The following is a 14,527-nucleotide window of genomic DNA, read 5'->3' as shown; positions in this document are numbered from 1 at the left end:
CAGTAAAAATAAAAATAATGGAGAAACTAAGATAAAAGCTGAAAGAATTATTTACTAGAAGACCTGCTGTATAAGAAGTACTAAAAATAATCTTTCTGGGCTAAAATGGAAAACACTAAATAGTAACTCAAATTGACAAGAAGAAATGACAAGCACCAGTAAAGGTAGGTAAATATAAAACACAGTATGAATGTATTTCCGTTTGTAACCCTATTCTTCTCCTATCTGATTAAAGAGACAATTGCGTATGTAAAGTAATAATTCTAAAACTGTTCATGTCTTTATAATGTATAAAAATGTCTTTTGTATGACAAAAGTAGCACAAAAAATAGAAAATAGATCTATACTGAACCAAAGTTTTTGTATACCTTTGAACTTCTTAGCATTAACCAAATTAGTTTGTTTAAGATGCTAATTGTAAATTCCAGAGCAAGTGTTAACAAAATAACTCAAAAATGTAACACAGGAAATGACAAGGAAATTAAAATGGTACGGTAGAAAATATCTATTTAATACAAAAAAGCAGTAATGCAGGAAATCATACTAAAAATGTCTCTAACCACAATGGAATGAAATCAGATATCAAGAACAGAAGGAAACTTAGAGACATTGGCAAATACGTAAAAATTAAACAACCCAGTCCTAAAAAACTAATGGATCAAGAAGAAATCACAAGGGAAATTTAAAACTACTTTGAGATAAATGAAAATGAAAACACAATGTTTCAAAACGAACGGGATGCAGCTAAACCATAGTTTAGAGATGAATTTATCACTCTGAATGCCTATATTTAAACAGAAGAGACTGGGCACAATGGCTCATGCCTGTAATCCCAGTAATTTGAAAGCTGAGGTGGGAGGATCGCTTGAGCCCAGGGGTTCCAGACCAGCTTGAGCAACATAGCAAGACCCCATATCTCTACACAAAATTTAAAAATTAGCCAGGCATAGTGGCACACACTTATAGTCCTAGCTACTCAGGAGGCTGAGGTAGGAGGATCCCTTGAACCCAGGACACTGAGGCTACAGTGAGCTGTGATCACACCACTGCACTCCAGCCTGAGCAACAGAGTGAGACCCACATCTCAAAAAAAGGAAAGAAGAGAAAAAGAAAAATCTCAAAACCAATAGCATACCATACCATCTTTAAGAAATTAAATAAAGAGGAGCCATAAACCCAAAGCAAGCAGATGGAAGGAAATAATAAAGATTAGAATGGAAATAAATGAAAGAGATAACAGAAAAACAACAGAGAAAAAAATGAAACCAAAAGTTTGTTCTTTGATAAAATTTAAGAAAATTGACAAGCCTTTAGATAGCAACATTATTATATCTATAGGACCTCATGTAGCAGGGTGAGGCCAACCTGCGGTATTGATCTTGATTATGCCCTTTAGGGGTTCTGGATTTAACCAGTTAAAAAAAAATCCCATTCACCACAAAGGTCCATCTTAGAAAGCCATGTGACTTTTTACTTGTTTCCATACTTTAAAAAAACTAATTCAGGCACAGCACAACTCTGGCCACTTAGTTTAAGCTGACCTGAAATCCTTTTGGGACTCAGGCAGTGTCACGATAGTATGAGTACACACAAGAAGTACAGTCCCAGAAGGCTCATGTACCCCTAGAAACAAAAGAGTTTATAATTATTAGGGTACCCCAAGTAGGACATACGTTAGGCAGTACAGCTTATCAGGACCCGAATGTGGCCTCCATGATAGGAACTCCTGCCCTAAGTTTCCCAGTCCAGTCCGAAAAATTAGAATTAGTCTTGATTTCAGAGAAAATGACTAAAGTAATCTGTTCCAAACAGGTTTGCTTGCACGTAACATCAGTTTATCAGCTTTATAAGTGTGGACAGCATTTGGAGGTATTCTATACAGAAGGTACAGGATCTGGGGCCACCCATTGCTGTCTGAGTCAGCATATCAACAGATATGATCATAGGCTGTGAAGTTTGCATACAAAGCACTTGCAGCTGTTTGGAAAGACAGCATGAGGAGTTTCCCTTCAAGACAAAGGGAAAGCTTCAAGGAATGGTTCTGAAAAAGAGAGATCATTAATATCTCCCCTCCCCACTCCTCCTCATGCCTCCACAGGTGGCAGGGTTTTGATTATTCTCCCACTTTTACAAAATGAGTGTGTTCCATTCAATTATCAAAACTTTACATTTTCCCCAACCATATTTTTAATTCTCACTCAGACCTTTTTGATAGAGGCAGGAGGCAGACAAATGCCTAGGCAGACAGGGCAGGGTCCCTGGTGAAACCCCATCTCCAAGCCAAAGACAGTTTAAAGCCTGAAAGCCAAGCTACAAGTCGAATTCACAGACTGGATTGAGAACCTGTCTTTCCGTTTGGTGTACTTTACTCTGATTGATCTCCCCAACCCTTCCCCTATTTTACCTATTCCTATGCTTCCCTAATTGTTTTTTTACACTGTTATGCCCACCTTTGAGTGGTACCTTTAACTTTTTTTGCATACTCACAAATAAGTCAGCACTCACTCCCTTATTCTAAGCCCATAAAAGCTCTGCACTCAGCCACAGTGAGAGAGAAACCACCTGACTCCAGGTGGGGTACCACCCTTATGTCCCCTCTCCACTGAGAGCTATTTCCTCACTCAATAAAATTATTCTCTGCCCTCCTCCCTCTTTGATTGTCAGTGTATCCTCATTCTTCTTGGACACACGACGAGAGCTCAGGAACCACCAAACATGGGTACAGGGAAGCCTGTAACATTGTGGCCCTCTGCCCTCCACCAGCAGAGCGCAGCTGCCTCATGTGACAGAAACAGTGGCAGGGCCGAGACAGCCCCAAAGCTGTGGATCGAGGCAGGGCAAGGGCGTTGCCAGCTGGATATCTCTGGCTGGCAAAAGTGATCAAGAAAAATTCTGTGTCATTTTCGTCTGGGCAGGTTGTATGCAGGAGGGACAAAAGCATTTTCACAGGACAAAAATTATACAACATAACCAGAAAGATACATGTCATGACAGAATTTTGAGTTTCAACACGTTTCAAGATGGTTTTACATAACCTCACAACCCTTTTGTCCTGACCACTTATCCAAGTGGGCAGCCTAGAAAAGCAAAATCTCTTTCTGAGGAGAGCTGCATTAAATAAACTGCCTTACTGAGATGTGTGCACCAGGAGAACAGTAAGGGAAGTAAAGTTAGGCCATCAGTTTATTGTTGCAAACTGTAATTACTCAAGAAAGTAAAACAAATCAACATCAGTGAGATACCCGTAAGAATGGGTCAAGTGTCCAATCTGTCATGAGTGGGCAGAAGATTCATACTCCTTGTAATATGTCCATCCATAACTTATAATTTGGGGCAGGAATCACAGGTTAGGAACACAATTAGCCCCTGCATCAGAAATATAAGTCAATCAGCAACTCAATCTTAGATGGTTTCATCAGAGAACAAGCCCTTTCTCATGGACATCTGCAAGTGATCCAGGTAGTCCATCCAGCATCAATGATGTTTTTACAGACTAGGATCCCACAGAAGTGTGTTTAAAACATGCAATAGAGTCCCAGAATCAGAGTTCTGCTGATTGAGCCTATGCCTGCTTTCAGTTATGCACAGCTCCTGCTCAAGACTGAAACTGCCCATAGAAGGCACTATCAGCTTAGAGTCAGGTTCAGGTAATTAAGATCTGTGAATTAAGAATTCCAGAAACAGCCAGTGGTTTTTCTTCAACAGCAGCAAAGTCAAAATGTTGCAAAGACAGATAGCCATGTTCCAAGTCCAAGGGACAAGCAAGGATCCCACAAGCCCTTAGCGTCTATTTGACTCATTCAAAGACAGGCAGTGGGAAATCATTAGCCTTTAAGTGTCAGACTCTGACAGTCCACTTGCAACATAAAAATTTCTTTTTAAAACTCCAAAAGTAAATCTCTATCTAAAAATTGTCTCTTATTTTGTGTTGTTTGCCCTTTCCCAGAGGTTCCAATAGACAAAAATCATAGCAAATAGCATCAGTTAGAGAGATTTATTCTGTTTGCAATACTCTAAGCATTTAAGTTATAATATTCTTACCGGGGCAAAAAGAAAGCAAATTATGTCCCATTAACACTTTCTTATATTGAGGTGATGTCTCTAGAATTTACGAAATTATAAGAATTTTATCATACATCTTTCGATGAACTGAATATTTATGTCTCTCCACCCCCCGAAAGTCTGGTTTTGAATCCCTAATTCCCAATGTGATGGTATTTGGAACTGGGGCCTTTGGGACGTGCTTAGGTTTACATGAGATCATAAGGATGGAACCCCCTCCCCATGATGAGATTAGCGCCCTAATTAGAAAAGGAAAAGACCAGAGCTTGCTCTCTCTCCTTGCCATGTGAAGATACAGCACAAAAGTAGCTGTCTGCAAACCAGGAAGTGAGCCCACCACACTAGACACAGAATCTTCCAGCACCTCGATCTGGAACCTCCCAGCCTCTGAAACTGTGAGACATTAATGTTTGTTGTTAAATCTCAATCAATGGTATTTTGTCATAGCAATGTAAACTGATTGAGACATATTTAAATGCAATAGTCACAAAAATACAATGTGAATTTTTACAATTCTCTCCTTTTTTTTTCTCACTGCAAACCCCTAGCAGTAAACTCAGCATGTACATTGTTAACACTATGGTTGCTTGGAGATCACTACGGGGATTCAAGATGTGTGTATTTGCGGGAGTCGAGGAAGAAGCTGCTCTGATATCTCACTGGTTCCCAGCCCCCCCTCCGCCTTTTTTTTTTCTCTCTGGCTTATCTAAAGCTTTGCTCTAGCCAAGGGAATGGATTTAACTTTTTGTCCTGCCACTTGAAGGATAGAGCAATGTAAGCTTTTAACATTTTTGACCCACCCAAAGCTTACCTTTGGAAATGTTTGGGCTGTTTTTCCTTCCACCTGGAAGCAAAAAAAAAAAACAAAACCAAAGCCACTTTTTTGCATTTCTTTTTTGCCCTTTAGAATGTCTAAAAGCAGCTAAGGAATCCAGCAAATCAACTCTCAATATAATATACCCCAGTAATAAAACAAATGATAAATTACATGAACATCTCAATAGACACAGAAAACACTTTCAACAAAATTTATCACTATTTTTATGATTTTTTTTTTTTTGGAGACGGAGTCTCACTCTGTCACCCAGGCTGGAGGGCAGTGGTGCAATCTCAGTTCACTGCAACTACTGCCTCCTGAGTTCAAGCAGTTCTCCTGCCTCAGCCTGCCGGGTAGTTGAGATTACAGGCACCTGCCGTGGTGCCTAGCTAATTTTTGTATTTTTAGTAGAGACGGGGTTTCACCATGTTGGCCAGGCTGGTCTCAAACTCCTGACCTCAGGTAATCCGCCTGCCTCAGCCTCCCAAAGTGCTGGGATTACAGGCGTGAGCCACCATGCCCGGCCCCATTTTTATGATTTTTAAAAAACTCATCAAACTAGAAATAGCAGGAAATACCCTCACCCTAATAAAGGACATCTATGAAAAAAGTATTTCTAACATACTACTTAGTTGTGAAAGACTGGATACTTTCCCCTCAAGATCAGGAACAGACAAGAATGTCTGCCTCCAGCACTTCTATTTAATATTGTACTGGAGGTTCTAGCCAGGGTAATTAGTCAAGAAAAGAGAAATAAAAGACATCCACATTGTAAATGAAGAAATAAAACTATATTCACAGATGAGATGAACTTGTATATAGACAATCCTAAGAAATCCACAAAAAATTTGGAGCTAATAATTGAGTTCAACAAAGTTGTAGGCTATGAAACTGAAGAGGGTTGGGCACAGTGACTCATACCTGTAATCCGAGCAGTTTGGGAGGCCGAGGCGGGCAGATCACCTGAGGTCAGGAGTTCAAGACTAGCCTGGCCAACATAGCAAAACCCCATCTCTACTAAAAAGTACCAAAAAATTATCCAGACATGGTGGTGTGTTCCTGTAGTCCCAGCTACTCCAGAGGCTAAGGTAGGAGAATTGTTTGAATCCAGGAGGCATAGGCTTCATTAAGCCAAGATGGCGCCACTGTACACCAGCCTGGGTGACAGAACAAGACTCCATCTAAAAATAAATAAATAATACATTAAAAAAATGAAAAAAATAATTGTTTTTCTATTACTAGCAATGAACAATCTGAAGATAATTTTTAAGAATCCATTTCAATACCATCAAAAAAATAAAATAATTGGGAATAAATTTAACAAAAAAAAGCACATGACTTCTACACTGAAAACTATAAAAAAAAACTTTGAAATATAGATCTAAATAAATGGAAAGATACTCTATTTTCATCGATTGGAACACTTAATATTGTTAAGATGGTGCTACTTCTCAAATTGATCTATAGATTTAACACAATCCTTATCAAAATAGCAGCTGGCTTTTTTTTTTTTTTTTTTTTTTTTTTTTAAACTGTCAACCTGTTCTGAAAACTCTTATGGAAATACAGGGGAATCTACATTTTTTTAAAATCATGAAAAAGAAGAACAAAATTGGAAGACAACACTTCCCAATTTTAAAACTTACTACAAAGCTACAATATTCAAGATTGTATGTTAATGGAATATGGATAGACATATAGATAATGTAATACAATTGAAAGTCCAGAAATAAACCCATATAGTCAACTGATTTTCAACCAGGGTGACCTGACCATTCAATGTGTGAAAGATCTGTCTTTTCCGCCGGGCGCGGTGGCTCACGCCTGTAATCCCAGCATTTTGGGAGGCCGAGGTGGGCAGATCATGAGGTCAGGAGATCAAAACCATCCTGGCTAACACAGTGAAACCCTGTCTCTACTAAAAATACAAAAAAAATTAGCCAGATGTGGTGGCGGGCGCCTGTAGTCCCAGCTACTCGGGAGGCTGAGGCAGGAGAATGGTGTGAACCCAGGAGGCGGAGCTTGCAGTGAGCCAAGATCGTGCCACTGCACTCCAGCCTGGGCGACAGAGCGAGACTCCATCTCAAAAAAAAAAAAAAAGAAAGAAAGAAAGATCTGTCTTTTCAAAAAATAGTGCTGGGACAACTAGATATCCACATGGAAAAAGTGAATTTGTACCCCTACCTTACTCTCTGTATAGAAATTAACTGAAAGTGGATCATAAACCTAAATATTGAACCTAAAACTATACAACCTAGAGAAAACATAGTGGTAAACCTTTGTAACCTTAGATAAGGTAATAGATTTTTAGATATGACATAAAAATACAAGCAACAGAAGAAAAAATAAGTTGGATAGACTTCATTACATCAAAAATGTGCATGCCATAAAGATACACAAGACAAAAACCCACGGAATGAGAGAAAATATTTATAAATAATATCTGATAATGATCTAGTATCTAAAATACGTAAAGAGTTCTCACAACTCAATAATAAAAGATAAATAACCCAATTAAAAATGGACAATGTATAGATTTTTCTCAAAAGAAGTTATACAGATGACCAAAAGCACAGAGAAAGAAACTCAGCTTCATTATTCATTTGGGAAATGTGAACCAAAAACCACAATAAAATACCACTTCACCTCACCAGTACAGCTAAAATAAAAAGACAGACAACAAGAAAATTGGTGAGGATATGGAGAAATAAGGATCTTCATGCATTTCTATTGGGAATGTATAATGATGCAGCTGCTTTGGAATACATTTTTATAGTTCCTCATAATTTAAGAATAGAGTTACCATATGACCTAGCAGCTCTGTTATTAGATATATAGTATATACTCAGGAGAAATAAATGTATATGTTAAAACAAATACTAATACATGAATTTTTACAGCAGCATGATTTACAATAGCCAAAAAGGAGAAAAAGAAGTCCATCAACCAATGAATGGATTAAAAAACGTGGCATATCTATACAATCGAATCTTGTTCAGTAACCAAAAGGAAGAAAGTACTGATATACACTTAAACATAAATGAACCTTAAAAATATTATGCTAAGTGAAAGAAGCCAGAAACAAAAGGCAACACACTTTATATGATTCCATGTATATGAAATAACCAGAACAGGCAAATCCATAGAGACTAAAAGCATAATAGTGTTTGCCAGGGGCCGAGGGGAAGGGGAAATGGGGATTGACTATCAATGGGTATGAGTTTCCTTCTGGGGTAACAAAAATGTTCTGCAAATAGTGGTGATGGTTGCGCAACTCTTTGAATACACTAAAAAACACTAAATTATACATTTCAGTGTTGATGAATTTTAAGATACGTGAACCTTTATAAAATAAGAACCAATAAATGATGAGTTAATGGGTGCAGTACACCAACATTGCACATGTATACATATGTAACAAACCTGCACATTGTGCACATGTACCCTAAAACTTAAAGTATAATAATAATAAAATAAAATAACAAAAAAAAATTAAAAAAAAGAACCAAAAAAAAACCTTCTAAATCATGGTACATTCTATATGTTAATAGGGACTTGAGTTACAGAGGTGTATGTATTTGTTAAAATTTGCCAATAGTACAGTTGTGGGTTTCGCATCTCACTTGACATAAATTTTACCACAAGAAAGAATAAAGCACATATAAATATTGATCTCTAGTTAATTACATGCATACCAGAATATCCAGAGTTGAAGTATTCTGATATGCAACTTTCTTTGAAATGAATTAAAATAAGTTGGACTGTTGAATGGACAGAAGGATGAATAGAGAGTTGGATATCTAATAAAGCAAATATTGCAAAACATTGTTGGTAGAATCTAAGTAGTGAGCTTATGGATATTCAATTTATCATCCTTTCAACTTTTCTGTATGTTTAAGAATGTTTGTATTAGTCAAGATAGGAGGATCATTTGAGGCCAGGAGTTCAAGACCAGTCTGGGCAACATAGCAAGACCCCATCTCTTCCAAAAATTAAAAAAAAAAAAATTAACCAAGCACGGTGACACATGTGTGTAGTCCCAGCTACTTGGGAGGCTGAGGCAGGAGGATTGCTTGAGACCAGGAAATTGAGGCCATGATCATGACACTGCACTTCAGCCTGGATGACAGAGTGAGACCCTGTCTCCAAAAAAGAAGAATACTCATATTAAAATGTTAGCCAAAAATGACCCTGTTTTATCTGTAACACATTTTAATTAACACATCACCTTTCTCCATTTCTTACCTACCAAACTTACTACATTCATTCACCAGATATATGTTGAGGGCTATATCTATTTGCCAGGAACTGTTCTAGATATACCAGATACATTTATGAACAAAACAGACAAAACTCCCTGCCTTAGTTGCTAGTGGGATTCAAACAACAAACAAATAGAAGTATAACTTGTCAGGTATGGGCAAATACTATGAAGATAATTAGAGTATCAGGAAAGAATTATCCATACCAATGCATCTACTTCCTCACTCTTCAATGTCTCATAATCTAGGTTTTATTCCCACTATTTTAAACTTCTTAATAAAACATAATCATTTTTCTTCAGTCCTCATAGCTCTTCTCCACAACCTGTCAGTAGCATTCAACATTGGTACTCACCCCCTTCTTAAATGTAGACCCCCCCTCTGTTGCTTCACATTTAGCTACCTTCTTATAACTCTCTTTAACTATGGTTTCATATACCTCCACAGCTTCATTTATTAGATATTTCCGGTTCTGACTTATCTTCTACATCCTAGATTGGTATTTTGACCACCAGAAATACCTTTATTCCTAGACATCTTACCAGTACCTTAAACTTCATACAACCAAAGACAAATTCGTCATTGACCCCACAGGGCCATTTTGTGCTCTGGGTTTCATGTATTTAGAGGTGGTACTACACAGGGTACAAAATTCAATTCTACCTTGGTCTTATTTTCTCCCTCAGAACCAACAAGTCATGGAGGCCTGCCATTTATTTCTTAGTAATATCACTCAAGGACCTAGGCATCCTAGTAACAGGAATACAGGAATCTGAACAATAACCTGGTTGCCTGTACTTATTTCTCAGCTTTTCTGGTACCCATTTGGGACTTGCAGCCCTCCCAAAAGTGATATTATAATCCCCTTGAATTGGAAGAGGATGTTCTACCAGACAGAAATGTAAAGAGCATGTTCAGCAACAGCTCACATAGAAGGAATCTTGATGAAAGCCCAATAAAATACCATCTCTTCCAACTTGGCATGGTGATCGCAGCTGGTCACTTCGTATCTCAGTTTTCTCATCTGTAAAGTGAGAAAGATCGAATTTACCACATAGGGTGTTTATGAGGATTTAAAGTCTTAATACAGGCCTACCTTGGAGATATTACAGGTTTGGTTCCAGACCACCACAATAAAGTGAATATTTCAGCAAAGCAAGTCACACAAATTTTTTGGCTTCCCTGCCCATATGAAAGGTATGTTTACACTAATACTGTAGTCAATTAAGTATACAATAGCATTATGTCTAACAAACAATGTGCATACCTTAATTAAGAAATACTTTATTGCTAAAAAAATGCTCACAATCACCTGAGCCTTCAGTAAGTTGTAATCATTGTGGAGATGAAAGGTCTTGCCTCAATGTTGATGGCTGCTGACTGATCAGGGTGGTGGTTGCTGAAGGCTGGGGTGCCTGTGGCAATTTCTTACAATAAGCAATAAAGAAGTTTGCCGCATCGACTATTTCTTTCACAGAAGATTTCTCCGTAGCATGAGATGGTGTTTGATAGCATTTTACCCACATTCCTTCCAAAATTTGGAGTGAATCCTCTGAAATCCTGCTATTGTTATACCAACTAAGTTTATGTAATATTCTAAATCATTTTCTGTTATTTTAATAATGTCCACAGGATCTTCACCAGGAGTAGATTCCACTTCTCAAGAAACCACTTTATTTGCTTATCCATAAGAAGTGACTCCTCATCCATTCAAGTTTGATCATGAGATTGCAGCAATTCAGTGACATCTTCAGGCTCCACGTTTAATTCTAGTCTCTTGCTGTTTTGCTACATCTTCAGTTAATTTCTCCACAGAAGTCTTAAACTGCTCAAAGTCATCCATAAGGATTGTAATCAACTTCTTCCAAACTCCCATTAATGTTAATATTTTGACCTCCTCCGATAAATCATGAATGTTCTTAATGGCATCTAAAATGGTGAATTCTTTCCAGAAGGTTTTCAATTTACTTTGCCCAGATCCATCAGAGGAATTGCTGTCTATGGTAGCTATATGTGTTTCTTAAATGATAAGATTGAAAGTCAAAATTACTGCTGATCTATGGGCGGCAGAATCATATTGTGTTAGCAGGCATGACAATAACATGAATCCCCTTGTACATCTCCATAGAGCCCTTGCATGACCAGGTGCATTGTCAATGAGCACAAATATTTTGAAAGGAATCTTTTTTTCTGAGTGGTAGTTCTCAACAGTAGGCTTAAAATATTCAGTAAACTATGCTATAAACAGATGTGCTATCATAAAGGCTTTGTTGTTCCACTTTTAGAGCACAGGCAAAGTAGATTTTGCATAATTCTCAAGGGCCCTAGAATTTTTGGAATGGTAAATAAGCACTGGCTTCAACTTAAAGTCACCAGCTGCATTAGCCCCTAATGAAAGAGTCAGCCTGTCCTTTGAAGCTTTGAAACCAGGCATTGATTCCTCTCTAGCTATGAAAGACCTAGATGGCATCTTCTTCCAATATAAGGCTTTTGGGTCGATGTTAAAAATCTGTTATTTAGTGTAGCCATCTTCATCAATAATCTTAGCCAGATCTTTTGGATAATTTGCTGCAGCTTCTCCATCAGCACTTACTCCTTTACCTTGCACTTTTATTTTATGGAGATGGCTTCTTTCCTTAAACCTAATGAGTCAACCTCTTCTCGCTTCAAACTTTTCTTCTACAGAGTCCTTACCTCTCTCAGCCTCCCTAAAATTGAATAGAGTCCATGCCTTACTCTGGATTAGGCTTCGGCTTAAGAGAATGCTGTGGCTTGTTTGATCTTCTATCCAGACACTCAAAATTTCTTCATATGAGCAATAAAGCTGTTTTGCTTTTTTATCATTCATATGTTCACTTTTAATTTTCTTCAATAACTTTTCCTTTGCATTCACTACTTGGCTTATTCTTTGATGCCAGCAGCCTAGTTTTTGGCCTATCTTGGCTTTTGATAGGCCTCCGTCACTAAACTTAATCATGTCTAGCTTTTGATTTAAAGTAAGAAACGTGTGATTCTCTTCCTTCCACTTGAACACTCGGGGGCCACCGTAGGGTTATTCGTTGGCTTAATTTTAATATCATTGTGTCTCAGGAAGTAGGGAGTCCTGAGAAGAGGAAGAGAGATGGGGAAATGATCAGTTGGAGCAGTCAGAACACATACAACATTTATTAAGTTCACTGTCTTATATGGGTACAGTTTATGGTGCCCTGAATCAATTACAACAGTAACATCAAAGATCACTGATAACACATCATCATAACAGACATAATAATGAAAAACTTTGAAATATTACAAGAATTACCAAATTGTGACAGAGACATGAAGTAAGCACATGCTACTGGAAAAATGACACAAATATACTTGCTTGATACAGAGTTCCCACAAACTTTCAATATGTAAAAAACACAGTATCTGTGACATGCAATAAAGTAAAGTGCTATAAAACGAGGTATGTTTACACACACAAAGATTTTATAACAACTCATGGCATATATTGTGCCAGATAAGTGTTAGCTGCTGCTATTATCACTATTATAATATCTGGATTGGACTCATTATTTTAAAATGTGAGTTAGTCTCATTCCTTGAATTGGAAGGTTGAAAAAACTAACAAGAAATGTCAATACTTATTTCATGCTTACTATATGTGAGACACCATTCTAAATACCTTACAAGCATTGGCTTAATATTCATAACAGTATTATTAACAAGCTTAAGATTTGTTATTTTTCTCATTGTATAAATGAGGAAAGTGAGTTCCAACTCTAGCTATCTTCTTTGTTTAGACCTCAGGAAAAAGCAATCAATAGAACAACTATGGAATGAGGTGGGCCTATATGTATTGAACATGTTGTTAATGAACAAGTTAAGAAGAGACTGTGCAAAACAACATGAGTGATTCCATTGGTTTTAAGAAAAAGTTCAGGTTACAGAGTGGAGAGAGTGAGGAGGCTGCATTTGGCTCCCACTCTCACAGCCACTGCAGTACATTGAGCTCCAGGGCAGGTGAGAGCCAAACAGGCACTGGGTGATTCTGCCTTGCTGAGGAAAAATAACATAGGCAAAGGAGATCCTAACAAGCTGAAAGGCGAAATGTCATCACATCATATGCAATCTTTGTGCAAACTTCCTGGGAGGAGCACAAGAAGCAGCACCCAGATTCTTCAGTCAACTTCTCAGAGTTTCCTAAGAAGTGCTCAGAGAGGTGGAAGACCTTGTCTGCTAAAAAGAAACGAAAATTTGAAGACTCAGAAAGGGTGGACATGGCCCATTATGAAAAAGAAATGAAAATCTATATCCCTCCAAAAACAGAGACCAAAATGAAGTTCAAAGATCCCAACGCACCCAAGAGCCCTCCTTTGGCCTTTTTCATGTTCTTTTCTGAGGATTGCCCAAAAATCAAAGAACATCCTGGCCTATCAATTAGTGATATTGCAAAAAAAACTGGGAGAGATGTGGAATTACACTGCTGAAGATGACAAGCACCCTTATGAAAAGAAGGCTGTGAAGCTGAAGGAAAAATATGAAAAGGATATTGCTGCATTTGGAGGTAAAGGAAAGCCTGATGCTGCAAAAAAGGGAGCCATCAAGTCTGAAAAAAGCAAGAAAAAGAAGAGGACAAAATGAGGAATATGAAAATTAAAAAGGTAATAATGATGAATAAGTCGGTTCTAGCAGTTTTTTTATTGTCTGTAAAACATTTAAGCCCCCTGTACACAACTCACTCCTTTTAAAGGAAAAAAATTAAAATATAAGCTGTACATTTTTAAACCTTACAGCGTCTTTGTGTGTGTGTGTGTGTGTATGTGGGTGTGTGTGTGTGTAGTTATCCCACTACCAAACGTGTCTTTAGATGGCCACAAACTGCCTGGTATGGTATGGGGGTTGTAAATTGGTATGGGAATTTAAAGCAGGTTCTTGTTGGTGCACAGCACAAATTAGTTATATATGGGGATGGTAATTTTTTTATCTTCAGTTGTCTCTGGTGCAGCTTATATGAAATAGTTGTTCTGTTAACTGAATATCACTCTAATTGCAAAAAAAGTTGTAGCAATTTTGCTGACATTATGAATGCTTCTAATACAATTTTTAAAATTAGTATTGTAGTCCTTCCCATAGGTCTGAAATTTCATAGGTCTGAAAAAGTCCTTTTTCTTCTTGAAGGGAAACTAGTCTTTTGCTGTTGCCCATTTTGGATCACATGAATTATTACAGTGTTGATGCTTTCATATAGATAGCTGATAAAATGCTTTTGCCTACACACCCTGCATATCATGATGGAGGTAAATAAAGTTAAATTGAGATCATTGTCATCCATAACTGAAGCTCAAAAATCTTAATCAGGCCGGGCGTGGTGGCTCACGCTTGTAATCCCAGCACTTTGGGA

The 14,527-nt window shown here is 37.6% G+C and overlaps 1 pseudogene; it reads left to right on the top strand.

Annotated features, from left to right (window-relative positions):
- LOC116811069 (high mobility group protein B1-like) overlaps window positions 1-13,767 on the top strand; it is a 30,063-nt pseudogene extending 16,296 nt beyond the window's left edge.
- The last annotated feature ends 760 nt before the right edge of the window (window positions 13,768-14,527 follow it).

This window comes from Hylobates moloch, unplaced genomic scaffold (assembly GCF_009828535.3).
Source record: "Hylobates moloch isolate HMO894 unplaced genomic scaffold, HMol_V3 SCAFFOLD_7, whole genome shotgun sequence".
Lineage (NCBI taxonomy): Eukaryota > Metazoa > Chordata > Mammalia > Primates > Hylobatidae > Hylobates > Hylobates moloch.
The sequence above is the reverse complement of the archived record's forward strand: the minus strand, read 5'-3'. Positions and strand labels throughout refer to the sequence as shown.